At 35.9% G+C, this 15,194-nt stretch overlaps 1 pseudogene; it reads left to right on the top strand.

The window, feature by feature from the left end:
* Positions 1-11,615: 11,615 nt before the first annotated feature.
* On the top strand, positions 11,616-12,048 carry LOC116881885 (annotated as a pseudogene).
* Positions 12,049-15,194: the final 3,146 nt, after the last annotated feature.

Genomic DNA, 15,194 nt, shown 5'->3' with positions numbered 1-15,194 from the left:
GATAAGCAAATGGCCTTTTTGCAGTTTGTCATGTCTCATATATTTTCTTACTTTCATACCCACTACTTCAAATTAGAATTTTCCATATCCCTATGTAATGGTAAACCAGTGAACTTTGAACTGCCAGGAAAGCACTATCTGTTTTTATGGCACCTCAACATGATCATGTTTTTGTTAAAGCCCCTTGTTGAGTCAAGAGAGTGATATCTGAGTCCTTAATCATTCAAATTTCTTTGCTGTATATTAAGTAACAGATCCTATAAGGCATCCAGCCAGTTCTTAAATACTGATTAAATGACTTTCTGGTATTGATTCTCTACACTCTGTTTCTCTGGCTCTCATTTTATAATTGATCTTTAACTGACAGTGTGATATACTGTAGCTTTTTGTTTGTCTTCATATAATCTCTGTTCATCTAACTTTTCCCATTCTTTTGTAACCATGGTAGGAGAAATCATAGTCAACCATTCCAATGAACTATAAAAAAACACATATGTGCTAAATACGCCAGAAAGCTCTCACTAAAATATAGGCAGATGAGCTCTGTACCATAAAAAAAAAAAAAAAACAACTAGCATGTACATTGGAAACACTAAATTAAAGCTGTTCAGTTATTTTAAGATATTGCAATTTATCACTCATTAGACTTGAGATCTTTACACAATTCAGTATAAATTTTAAATACCTTCAGTGCACCTCTCCTAAAATATCAGGTGATTAAAACAGAAATCTATTGGATTTTAAAAAAAATCAGTTACATTCTTTTCTTTCCAATCATAGATAACACAAACTTCACCTGGTAGCAATTATTCAATTAATTCAGCTAATACAGTCAGTGATGCTTTTGGAGATTCAAAATAAATAGAAACAAACAATACACAAAAAAAAAACAAAAAAAATTTTTCAGTAATAGCAGAACAATTTTTCCTTAGCTTACTATAAACATACTGAAGCTGATAAGCCACATTAGTCAATGAGATCTAAGTTTGGGCGACTCATTTATCTTATTATTTTTAAAACTTTGCCTTAATTTTCTACTCTTCTATGCCTAAAAGTCAAAATTAACAAGATAAAGTTAATTCAATGGTAAAGACAAAAATATAATTATTTTAGCTCCCCTGTTCATTTGCTCATTATTTAAAAGAACAAAGTGTGTGCCCTCTTTCTAGAGAAGATAAAGTCTCAGACAGAAGAATCTGAATGTTTATTACTCATAAAAACCACTTCAATACAGGTTTTGTTACTTGATGACCCAATGTATAGCAGAGCTGTATTCAACAAAAAGATCCATTAACGTTTTCTGACTCACTGAATCTTATGGAATTTAAATTAACTAATTTATTAAAGAAATTGCTTCCTTGATTTATAACACTTCTGAAAATCCGCTTGTTACTCAGAATCATATGGGGACACTAAAAATCAGGCTATGGTCAAAAAAGGCAGAATGAACGTTCAAGGAAAAAAATAAACCTAAATTATGATAAACTCTGTAACAGAATACTGCTTTAAGTCAATAGTACTTAATGCTCAACTTAAATTAGTGGATTTCTTACCCATTCTTCCATCCTGTGTGGTTGTTTAATTATTACTTTGTATACAAGTTTATTAAAATAATGGTTAATCTTTAAAAAAACATCTCCCTGAATCTTGCTAGATATAAATAATAAAACAAGTTTTCCATAACAAAACTAACTTAAAAAAAATAATTTTTTTCATTTTTCCCCTCAGCTTTATTGAAGATTAATGGACAAATAAAAATTATATTTAGGTTGTACATGTGATGATTTTTTAAAGGTGTACAATGTTATGATTTTATATATATATATATATTTACATATATATAAATAATAGGTATCATGATTGCCATAATCAAGTTAACTGACACATTCATCACCTCTTGTAGTTGCCTTTTTTCCTGTGGTGACAACATAAGACCTACTCTCTTAGCAAATTTCAAGCATACAATGTAGTATTATTAACTCTAATCACCATACTGTAAATTAGATCCCCAGAACTTACTCATCTTATAACTGAAAGTTTGTACCCTTTGATTAACATCTCCCCATTACGTACAGGTTCAAGACCTAATATCTATTATCAAAAGACCCAACCTGACAAAAACCCCATGAAGACTGGGATTTTAGTTTGTTGTATTCCATGTTGTATGTCTAAAATCCTAAACAAAACTCCCGGCATCATTGCTCAACTCTCCTTTAAGAAAGAGAATGCTTCTAACATTTCCCAGTAAATGTTGTATTTGCTGTGGGTTTGGGGAAGCTTCTCTTTATAACATACATGCCTTCTTTTTTATTATTTTTTTTATTGATAAATATCCTTTAGTTATCTTTTTTTAAAAAATTTAAATTTTAGTTAGTTAATGTAAAGTGTAGTATTGGTTTCTGGAGTAGAATAGAGTGATTCATCATTTAACATACAACCCAGTGCTCATTACAAGTGCCCTCTGTAATACCCATCACCCATCTAGTCCATCCCCCACACTCCCCCTCCATTAACCCTCAGTTTGTTCTCTATCCTTAATAGTCTCTTAGGATTTGTCTCCCTCTCTACTCCCCCCCTCCCCACTTCCCATATGTTCATCTGTTTTGTTTCTTAAATTCCACATAAAAGTGAGATCATATGGTATTTGTCTTTCTCTGACAGATTTATTTAATTTAGCATAATACACTCTAGCTCCATCCATCTCATTGCCAACAGCAAGATTTCATGTCTTCTTTTTTAATACATTAAATCCCTCTTTCCTGTACACACCTTATCCCACTGTGTCCTTCAATAAAGAGCTATCCTTACTTTTGATGTAATGACATTCATCAATTTTTTGTCCTATGATTTCTGACTTTTAAAATTTTGTTTTTAAAGTACTCTTCTCCTATAGATCATAAAGTTATCCAATTTTTCTTCTACTATAGTATAGCTTACCTTTCACATTTATATCATTAGTCCATTTAGTCATTTTGTGTGTGTGTGTTTGTTTAATTCAAATTCAATTAGCCAACATATAGTACATCATTCATTTTGACATAACGTTCAATGATTCATTAGTTGTGTATAATACCCAGTACTCATCACATCACATGCCCTCCTTATTGCCCATCACCCAGTTACCCCACCCCCTCACCTACCTCCATTTAGCCACTTTTGAATGTACTGCTAAGTAGGCATCCACTTTCATATTTCTCCTTGAAGTAGTTTATTTAACCTGTTCCACTAAATAATTTATCCTATTCTTACTACTTTTGACAGTTCCATTGTCATATGTAAGTTCCTAACTGCACTAACAAATTTAAAAACTTAAAAAAAGGATAATTCTGGAAAAAATGCATAGTGTTAAAATGTTCTGTTCCAAAACTTAACATAAATTTTAAACAAATTGAAACAGTAGCCAAGATTTCCCCTTTAGACATAAACAAACAAGCAAAAAAGCTACGACCAAAAGGTTTTGAAGTGAGTTCATACAAACTTTGAAATAATATTAAATTCCTATGTTACACAAGTTGTTTCACAAAATAGAGTAAGCGGTGAAGATGCCTAGTTCATTTTATGAAGTTAGTGTATTCTTGATTACCATAAAGGTAATGACAAAGTAAGGGCAGCCTTGTTTCACTTAGGAATATTTATCTTAAAATAATGCATAAGCCTACTAAATCCTATAGTTTTATTTAATTACATGACTGAGTATGAACATAATGATGGTTCGGTATCAGAAAATCTATCAATAATGTTCAGCCTATTAAATGAAACAATATTTTTGTTATCTCTGTTAATTAAAAAAATCAATAAATAAAAACTAGAAGAAAACGTTCTTGATAAAAATTGTACATGAACACCAATAGCAAGCATTATACTTGGCAGAAATTTTAGATATATGTAGATTTTTTTAAGATCAGAAAGAAAGCCATATGTCACATACCACTGGAAGTTCAGTTTCATGTTAAAAGGAAAGAGAATTAGGAGTTGTAAGGATCAGAAAAGAAAATATGCAGTTGCCATTATATGCAGATGTTTAATCATCCACCTAAGGGAAAGCAAACAACAGAATCAGGGTACAAATTTTAAGAAAAAATAAGAGTCTTGTAAGTTGTCTGGACACACAATAAGCCTATAAGAGGCAGTAACATTTGTGTACACCAGAAATAACCAAATAAAGACAAGCAATTCTCTATGGCTTTCTCATATGTCTTATAGACAAAGGCATTGACTGCCTTTGTTCCAGGCTATCTTTTAAATGATGTCTGTATTTAGAATAGGACAGAATTATTTATCTTCCATTATAAAAGGTGTGGGTTTCCTTTCTTCAGAGTTCCTCCCTTGTAACAACCCCCCCCCCCACTGCATGTATAGTCCTCCTCTGGCTGTCTTCTCATTTCTCCATGGTAACTGGAGCTCAGAGAGCCAGTGCAAAAAAACCCAATATTCTGGCTGCTGTTATTGTTGTAAGTAATAAATTACCCTTTGTCTCTGAAGCTAGAGTCATGTTTCTCCTGCCAGTGTCCGTGGAAGTGTGATAGGGGGTACCTGGGTGGCTCAGTCGGTTAAGCATCTGCCTTTGGGTCAGGTCATGAGGCTGGAGTCCCAGGATGGAGCCCCACATCAGGCTCTGTGCTCAGTGGGGAGTCTGCTTCTCTCTCTGCCCTTCACCTTACTCTGTCTTACTCAAATAAATAAATAAATAAGTAAAATCTAAAAAAAAGTTTGATAGGCTAATTTGTTAGCTTGCAAACTGAGTAAAAATCTAAGGCCCTTCACAGTTCTTGACACCAACGGGAAAATTTAAAATAGGACACCATCACACTAACAATGAAAACTTCAATTTATATAGTCATTTACTTTATCTTGAGTATAATGTGAAAAAAAACCCTACAGAAATAATTAAGAATATAAAAATCTTAATTTTTCAAAGACATTACCAATTTTTAGAAGAAACAGTTTACTTTTAGAAATGAGTCAATTATCCTGAGTGACTCATTGTCCTCCAATGACATTTCCAATTTGAAATGTAGATAAACTTACCAAACTTTATCTGCAACTTATATAGAATGATTTATGAATGGCCAAGTCAACCTTACACAAGTAAGAGTAAAGCAGAGGTATCTGTCCTAAAAGAGTATTATAAAATGTAATTACACATATGACTGAATATTGGCTCAATAACATTGGCTCAAATGCATGTACTTAAACTTGTAAAAAATGTAAGTGAATTTTTAAATTAATTTTATGTATTTTTAGAATGATTTTGACAATGTAAACCAGTACTACCAAGTAATATTTTAGAATTATTTGGTGTACAAAAATATGTGTTATCTAAGGCAACTTTAACCAGAAAAAAAAAATGCACAGACTATTCTGGCATCATTTCACAAACAGGGATCTGCTTCATTACACACATCGATCTATAACTTGCATATAGAATTCCATTTTGAAGTGAATCTGAACTCTACGCTTACATTGACAGATACATATATATTTTTCTCACCAGTGATACAAATTCATCAGTAATGCTGATGCCAGGTTACTTTCATAATATAGTATGAATAGAAATAAGCAAATTTCTGTAAAAAAGAAACAAAGGAATATGCAAATTATAATACCCTGTCTCTGTTTTAAAAGCAGATCTTCCCATGAGTCTGTATTTAAGTTGAATTCACTGTTCTGAAAGACAAACATCTGATTTACTCCAAGGAGTGTCCTTTAAATCTCCAAGGTTAACATGAAACTTAGTAAATTGATAGTGTAGAATCTAGTGAAAGTTTAGAATATAAATAGAGGACCTCAAATTTATTGCCGACTTTGAGATTTAGAAATAATATTTGTCACATTATTAGAAAGCTGTTGCTTTTCAGTGACAAATTGTTTTTCATGAGGGGCTGTAATCATCAGACCACATTTTGGATTATACTGATTGTTTGTTCAAACATAAGATCTAGTTACAATCTTACTATATACATTGCTCCCCCCAGCCTTCCCTGCTAGATTACATAGCCCTTTTATCGAGGAAACCTCAAGGAAAAGAAACAGTAGCATAGAAGAGTTCCTTTGTTTTAAGGTACAAAATGTAATGTTGCAAATTTAATTATATCACCATGGTCCTTTGATTTTATTTTAATGACCCATAAAGCTTTATGACATATGCATTGTTTATTATATATTTCATTTGTGAAAAAAGGAAAATCAACCCCTAAAAATTTAGGACTTGCTTGACTGTGGCTGCTAGGCCTTGATATGTTAGGAGCAGAAGTGACCTACAGCTAGGCCACTATGTTCTCTTGATGGATGTAAACCATTTTACAGAATATCAATTTCAGACAAGGTTACTCTGTGACTATAGTGAAGTGAGACAAAAACAAGAACAACTCATAATGCGGGCCAGGAGAAAGCATCACTGTGCAAACCCTAAATTATCAGACCCCACCTATCCCAGCTTTAGCTTTACTCTTTAGTCTCTTTCTCAGTAAGACTTGCTTTTACTCAATCATAGAGCTACCCACAATTCCCGAGAGCATCCATTTCAGACCAAAGCCTTGCTTGTTTGAACCCTCTCCTAAAACACCTACTCACGACCCAAATCTTGTAGTAAGTTCTTCCTAGCATCTTAAAGAGATGCTCCATGTTTCTGCATGGTGTACATTCTCCCTCCCTGTACTGCATAATAAACCCAAGCCGTTTTAGTACTGTCTTCCTGCATATCTTTTTCTGGAGGATACTATCAACCAGTTCATTGTAACCTTGCCTTATACCCTTAAAAAAAGCAAAACCCCAAACCCCAAAACAGAGAAGCAACAACCAAATAACAACAACAATTAAAACCTATCAAAGTATGCAATTAATGTTATTGTTTTTATTTTATTTTATTTTTTAGATTTTATTTACTTATTTGATGGAGAGAAAAGACAGCAAGAGAGGGAACACAAGCAGGGGTAGTGGGAGAAGGAGAAGCAGGCTTCCCACAGAGCAGGGAGCCCAATACAGGGCTCAATCCCAAGACCCTGGGATCATGACCTGAGCCAAAGGCAGATGCTTAATGATGCAGCAACCCAGGCGCCCCTGTAATTAACTTTAGAACTAATACCTTGCTATTAAGTCCCAATCAGTGTTGAGCAAATTTTTCCTAGCATACTTCAACATTGCATCTCACTAGACATCAGGAAATTACAACTGAAAACAAAAAATTAATTCTGGCTACTGTGTGCAAAACCAATTTTCTAAAACTGTTTAAGAAAATCAAACAGAGTTTTAAGATAAAAAGAAAAAACATTGTTGGTATTTTATCCGCCTAGAAACTAGCTTATCAAAAACAGTACTTCCTAACCTCTATCTTATAAATGATTCTCTATTAATTACCAATAAATACTGGTTCTTCGCAAACTCTTCCAAAACAGATAAGGGGAGGAACACTTCCCAACTAATTTTCATGGTGCTAGTATCACCTTGATATCAAAACTAGACAAGGATACCATGAGATAACAAAATTGTGTACTATTATCTCTTATGGATATAAAAATCCTCAAGAAAATACTGGCAAACCAAATCCAGAAACACAAAAAAATAATTCTAAACCATGACCAAGTGGTACATATGCTAGGAATGTAAGGTTACCATTTTTTAATGAATTTTTAAAAGATTTTATTTATTTATTTGACAGAGAGCACAAGTTGGCAGAGCAGCAGGTAGAGGGAGAAGGAGAAGCAGGCTCCCCACTGAGAAAGGAGCCCAATGCAGGGCTCAATCCCAGGAACTGAGGGCAAGGTTATTTTTTTAAAGATTTTGTTTATTTGAGAGAGAGAAAGAAAGACAGAGAGCAGGACTGCTCCCCCGCCCCCCCCGGGGCGGGGGCAAGGTAAACTCCCTGCTGAGTGCATAGCCCTACAAAGGGTTTGATCTCAGGACCCTGAGATCATGACCTGAACTGAAGGCAGATGCTTAACTAACTGAGCCACTCAGGAGCCCAATGCAAGGTTATTTTAATGTCCAAAAATCAATTGATGTAATATATCACATCTATAGAAAAAAAAAACAAAAACAAAACCCTCACATGATCACCTCAATAGATAAAGAACATTTGATAAAATCCGAAATTCTTTCATGATAAAACACACTAAAAATTTTTAAAAAAAGAATACAAGGTACTTGCCAACCTTATAAAGGGTACTTACTAAAACTCCACAGTTAACATTATACTTAATGGTGAAAGACTAAGATTAAGAACAAGACAAGAGTGTGCACTTTTGCCACTTCTAGTCAACATTGTACATGAGATTCTAGCCAGGGCAATTAGGCAAGAAAAAGAAATAAAAGTTCTCCAGATTAGAAAGGAAGAAATAAAAATATCTCTATTTCCAGATGACATGATTTTATATATAGAAAGGAATCCAACAAGTAACTGTTAACACTAATAAATGATTTGGGCCAAGGTTCAGGGTATAAGATCATTATATAAGAACCAACTGTATTGCTACGACATGGATGGAACTAGAGGGTATTATGCTTAGTGAAGTAAGTCAATCAGAGAAAGACAACTATCATATGATCTCCCTGATATGAGGAAGTGGAGATGCAACGTGGGGGGTTTAGGGGGTAGGAAAAGAATAAATGAAACAAGATGGGATTGGGAGGGAGACAACCATAAGAGACTCTTAATCTCACAAAAACAAACTGAGGGTTGCTGGGGGGAGGGGGGTCGGGAGAGAGTGGTGGGGTTATGGACACTGGGGTGGGGTATGTGCTATGGTGAGTGCTGTGAAGTGTGTAAACCTGGTGATTCACAGACCTGTACCCCTGGGGCTAATAATACATTATATGTTTATAAAAAAAATTAAAAAAATTAAAAAACAACAACTGTATTTTATAAACTTGCATTATAATCTAAAAATTAAATTTAGAAAACAATAACACTTGTGATAACATTAAAAAGAATGAAATACTCATGTATAAATTTAACAAAAGAAGTGCAGAGCTTATACTCTGGAAAACTACAAAACATTGCTAAATACATTTAGAAAGATCTAAATAAATGGGGAAAATACTGTGTTCATTAAGTGGCAAAACTCTGCAAACTGATCTATGGATTCACTGGGATCTCCATCAGAATTTCAGCTGACTTCTTTGTATAATTAACATATTATTGCAAAATTTGTATGGAATACAAGGGACCCAGTAATAGCAAAATGATCCTGAAAATGAACAAACCAGGATGAATCAAACTTCCTGATTTCAAAACTTACTTTACAGCAACAGCAATGATGACACCACAGTACTTGCACAGGAACAGACATGTAGATCAATGGAATAAAATTAACAGTTTGTATATAAATCCATATATCTATAGTCAAGTGATTTTTGACAACAGTGACAAAACTATTAATAGGAAAAGAACAGTATTTTCTTTTTTAAAGAAAGATTTATTCATTCATTTTATATACAGAGAGAGACACAGAGAGCGCACGCACATGAGCAGGAGGGGGAGAGAGGCAGAGAAGCACTCAGCTGAGTGCAGAATGGGGCACAGAGCTTCATCCCAAGGACCCTGAGATCATGACCTAAGCCAAAATCAACAATCAGAAGCCTGAGTGAGCCACCCAGGTGCCCCAAAGAATATAATTTTCCACAAATGCTACTGAGATAACCAGATAGCCACAGGCAGAGGAATGAAATTGGACATTTATTTCATACCATATGCAAAAACTAACTCAAAATGGATAAAAGTCCTAAATGTAAAAACTAAAACTATAAAACTTGTAGAAGATTAGTAAAGAGTCCTTAGATATGATACTAAAGCTTCAGTAACAAATGAAAAAAATAACTTAAAAATACAGAAATTGAGCATCGAAACTAAAAATTTTGTGCTACAAAGGACACCATCAAGAGAGTTAAAAGACATAAACTGGTCATTGCCAGATGGGAGGTGGGTGGGAGATGGGTGAACTAGTGAAGGGAATTAAGAGTACACTTAACTGTGATGAGCACTGGGTAAAGCGTGGAATGGTTGAATCACTATATTGTACACCTGAAACTAACATAAAACTGTATTTTAATTATATTGGAATAAAAAAAAAGAAAGCTAAAAGGCCACAGATTGAGTAATGAGGGACTTGTATCTATAATATATAAAGAACTGTTCCACTTCAACAACAAAAAAGCAAATAACCCAATTTCAAAAAATGGCAAATAATCTAAATGGTCATTTATTCAAGGAACTTATGAATTTATGTTTATATGATGAATAACGTAAATATAATTATATAAACATACATTTGGACAAAAGAAGCCACTGGCAAATATGGTATGATTCCATTTTTTAAAAAAGATTTTATTTATTTATATGACAGAGATCACAAGTAGGCAGAGAAGCAGGCAGAGAGAGGAAGGGAAGCAGGCTCCCTGCTGAGCAGAGAGCCAGACTCAGGGAGCTTGATCATGACCTGAGATCATGGGATCATGACCTGAGCCGAAGGCAAAGGCTTTAACCCACTGAGCCACCCAGGTGCCCCAGTATGATTCCATTGTTATACTATAGAAAAAAACCCACCTGTAGTGATAAATGTCAGGACAGTGGGTACGTTTGTTGGAGCAGAAACAGAAAGGTAGATCAGGAGAGCTTACAGGGTGCTGCAATTTCTTTTTTCTTGATGTTGGTGCTGTTACAAAAGTGTTTATCTTATAAAAATTCATTGAGTCATGCACTTACAATAAGTGCACTGATCTGCATTTGCACTTGCATCAATAAAGGCACTACCGATGGATGTCAACAGATGTACATTAAAGAAGCTCTGTGAGTTCAATTACGCTTGAGAAAAGCGAACACATGTAACGGTGTATTTTTCAGTAGGGTCGTCTTTGATTATATGTGATTTTCTTATTTTACACTTATATTATGCCACATTCTAAAAGGGATTGAAGCTGGGTTTAAGAGGATAAATGGAAGTAGAACAAGACACAGGTGAAAAGAAGAAAGGTAGGGGTAGAAAGTAAAAGCCTAGGACCATAATTACACGTATTTATAAGTTATTTGCATTTCTTTCATCAGTCTTTGATTTCTTTTGCATGTCTCATTAACTATGTTTTTTTTATTCAGCTTGGTGTAGAGAGAGGTAATAAGGAAAGTAAAGGGAATAGCCATAATCTGCTCACTGTCAGAATTGTACCTATCTGATATTTATCCAAGTAAAATCCAAAGAATCTCTTCTGAGAGGGACAGTGGGGCAGTGTGAGTCCCTAGCAAGGAGAGAGGTTCTGAGATGGGGTGTCATCTCTTGCACGGGAGCAGCCCTTGTTGCCCTCCTTCTTCTGAGCTCCCACAGCCCCTGCCTTTAACTGCCACTTTTGGTATTCACTAAACACGGTCTTGTTACATTTAAAAAAAAAAAAAAAAAAGGTCTAGATTTCTGCCATTTGTCAATGTTTTATACTATCACAAGTCTCATATACTCTACTGCTTAAAGAAAACCCCATCAAAACCGTGCTGGTATCTCAGACTGGTAACATTAATTCCTTTCTTTCCAGGCAAATGTCCAGAGTTTCTGCTGTTATAACTTCAGAGCTGCGTCAGTTTGAGAAGACTGAGTGTAGTCTGTCTTCTCTGCACTGGGAGCAGGTTTCCTGCCACAGCCCCTCATCCCCTGAAAATGTCCACCTGTGCAAGATTCATCTCCACCCCCTTCTTGGTCAGGAGCACCTCTCCACGGTTGAGCTGAGCACTGTCCACAGTGGTACTAAAATCATGGGAGACACAATAGCAGCTTGGAAGCCCCATATCCCCTGACCTCACTTATGCCCAGCCACACCTTCTGAACCAGTGCCATTTCAAGGGACATAGACACTGTAGCCAAGTTCATTGGGACTGTGGCTGCCATGGTAGGAGTGGCCAGCTCTGGGGCTGGAACTGGGACAATGTTTGGGAGCCTCATCACTGGTTATGCCAGGAACCATTTTCTGAACCAAGAGCTCTTTTCCTATGCCATTCTGAGTTCTGCCCTCTCAGAGGCCATGGGGCTCTTTTTCCTGATGGTGGCCCTTCTCATTCTCTTCCCCAAGTGAAGGAGGCATCTCCACTCTCATAGGTCTTTCCTCAGTGTCTCAACTGCCCTGGATATTCCTTTTCTTATATCTCCCCAGAGAGTCTGGAAGTGGTTGGCTCAAGATTTGACAGAGGGAAGACAAATACTGCAGTAATAAAGTAATTAATGGATAATATGGTCAAGGCTTGTTTTCAGGTGACATCTATTTTCTACCATCTAAAGAATGGTAACAAAGTGCTTTTATCATATGCCACATTTGGGAGAATTCTGCTGCTATTTTTCAAGAATGCAGATTACCACTACTTTCAATCCTTACAGTTCTGTACATTTCTTTAATCTATCTGCAGATTTCACTACCCTAAGGCAGTGACTCTACAATATCAAATGAACAAATCCCTTTACTCTTGTTTGTTCTTAATAGCCTCAGGAGCCGTATTTCAGTTCAATTCAGCTAGCAGTCTTTATTCTTTTTCTCCTTCTATAATTCTGTGTTCAGTCATATGTTAGGTACCCTGAAAAGATTTTTAAGACCTCTGCCTTTAAATAACTTGAATTCTCCATGAGAGGCTACAGTACGTACAAAAAACATGATGGGGTTCATTTCAGTCCATGCCCTCCCAGTGCCAGTACAGGTAGCAAGGACTGCTTTCTTTGAAAACCCTTCATTAAGACCAGTATGATGGGCTGGATAGTTGTGTTCTCATTGTCTTGATAAAACATAGAAAGTGATTGGCTCAGGGATTTTGCTGATGGACAACTGAGCCAAGAAGGTTCCCTTGCTTTCAAAGTTTGCTTTGCATTTGCCTGGTTTGATTTTACTTTTCATAATATTTTGTGGTTCTCCTGACCCCTTACTTCAATCTATAGTTCCTGTCAAATACATAAATAAACAGACATCCTCGCTCTAAGAAGCAAGACAAATGACTCCTCTGATTCAATTGGTTTGAGGACACAGATAGGACTACGCTTGCTACTTTTTTTTTTCTTTCATTTCCCAAGATGATTCACTTATTGTTCGCATTTGAGAGGGAGTGTATGTGTATTTAATTGTGACATATACCCGAGTTTGAGAGGGTAGCCTGGTAACAGCCACTTGCAGTAGACTTGCAGTAGACTCATCTTTAAACAGATGAAAAGAATTGAAAATACTTCAATAGTTAACTTCTTAAATTGAAAAAAAAAAATGTTAGATAAAATCCTTTATCTACTCTTTTGGGATTCAAAGAACCCTGAGCAGAGTTGAAAGGCTTAGCGTCTACTCTTGATCCTGCATTACAGAAAACTAGCCATCTACCCCTTTTGGGCTTCAGATTCTTTTTTTTTTTTTTTTTAAGATATTATGTATTTATTTGAGAGAGGAGAGAGTGATAGAGAGAGGTTTGAGAGAATGAATAGGGGAGGAGCAGATTCTCTGCTGAGCAAGGAGCCAGACATGGGGGCCCAATCCCAGGACCTTGAGATCATGATACGAGCTGAAGGCAGACGCTTAACTGACTGAGCCACCCAGGCGTCCCACAGACTTTTCTTCTTCTTTCTTCCTTCCTTCTCTTCTTTCCTTCCTTTTCTCCTCCTTCTCCTTCTTCCTCTTCCTCTCCCTCTCCCTCCTCCTCCTCTTCTTCTCCTCCCCGCCTCCTCCTCCTCTTCTTCTTCTTTGCATTAATGTCTTTAAGTTATTTTAAAAGTCTAATTTCCGCTTGTCTTCTACAATTACCATATAGTGGCTACCTAATAGGCAATAAAGTAGGCATTACCTGTACCATCTTGCTTGAGCCTCCTAATGATCCTAGGCAAAGGGTTTTTCAGGTATCTTCACTTTACAGATGAATCAATTATAGCAGACATAAGGAAACATCCTGTTTAGAGTAATACAGCTAGCTGGGCTATGGTGAAGCCAGAAACCTAGCCCATTCTGTGTGACTGCAAAGTGCTCTGTTGGTTCCCCTCCATTAAGTAATCCTACTTCTATGAGAGGCAGTCCACTTTCTTCTTTAAAAGCCTGCATTCTGGAATCAGCCTGCAGAGGCAAAACCCAGCTCTGTTGTTCACTCACTATGCAATATTCTAGTCTAGTTTCATAGTCTATGAAGGGGGATAATAACTGCTCCTTCTCTATCAGGTTGGCGTGAGGTTTCAAGTTAGTATACATAAAGCACTTAGGACAAAGCCTGGTCCAGTTAGCACTCCTTTGGTGTTACCCACTGCTATTCTTTTTGTCGCTCTTACATCAAAAGAAGAGCCGTGGGATTAAAATCAACTGGTGTACAGAAGTGGTTCGATTACATCAAATACATCTCTGTTCACTTTGCATGACAAAATAGTCTGGTTCTTGTTTTAAATCGGAAGTCTGCAAGTCAAATGGAATTTCAGTCATCGTGTAATAGCCTTACAAGATTTGATTTAAAAATTAAAATGAAAAATCTCTTTAGCTGTATTTGCATTTACCAGAGCTTCTAACTCCTACCAATTATATGGTAATGTCCATTGTCATGGTGAATCAATTAGACATTTAAGCAGATGGCAGCACCTGATATGCATTTCAGGGCAGAGGGTATAGTATGCCCAAGTGTGTGTAGCCCTGCATACACAGAACTGGGATTATATCCAGAATGCCTGTGTACCAGTCCTAACTCTGCTGGTCCCTTCTAATAAAACATATTCAAAGATCTTTTAATCTCCATGTGGTTAAATTTCTTTATCTGTCAATTAAACATAATACCTATCACTGGGCCTATTTTGAGGATCAGATGAAGTAACAACTGTATATAGTGTTCTGTAAAATAAACTTCTTTTCAAAACCAAAATACAGTGTTACAGAAAGCTCATTTTTATTCTTTTAAAACCACTTTAAATTCAGCCCCAAATTCTACTAACCATTTTTATGCCACAGCCTTTCACACTACAACAGTTTTGGAATCTGGGTGTTTACATTTCTTTCCCTGTCTCCTATAAGAGATCAAATGATTCACTGTTTCTAGGGTTACAAAGATTATCTTTTTCAATGGTGGTTTACTGCAAGGACCCACAGGAAGGAGGGCAAAGGGGAATTATAGCACAAATTACATCATTCTCTCACCCCAGTTATTCCAGAACATGTAACACACTAAGAATAATACGATGAGACCCAGTGGCCTACTTTCCTCGCTCACTGAGTGTTCAGAAGAGAGT

This window comes from Lontra canadensis, unplaced genomic scaffold (assembly GCF_010015895.1).
Source record: "Lontra canadensis isolate GAN:19392208 unplaced genomic scaffold, GSC_riverotter_1.0 scaffold78, whole genome shotgun sequence".
NCBI lineage: Eukaryota > Metazoa > Chordata > Mammalia > Carnivora > Mustelidae > Lontra > Lontra canadensis.
This window is presented reverse-complemented; position numbering and strand designations above follow the sequence as displayed.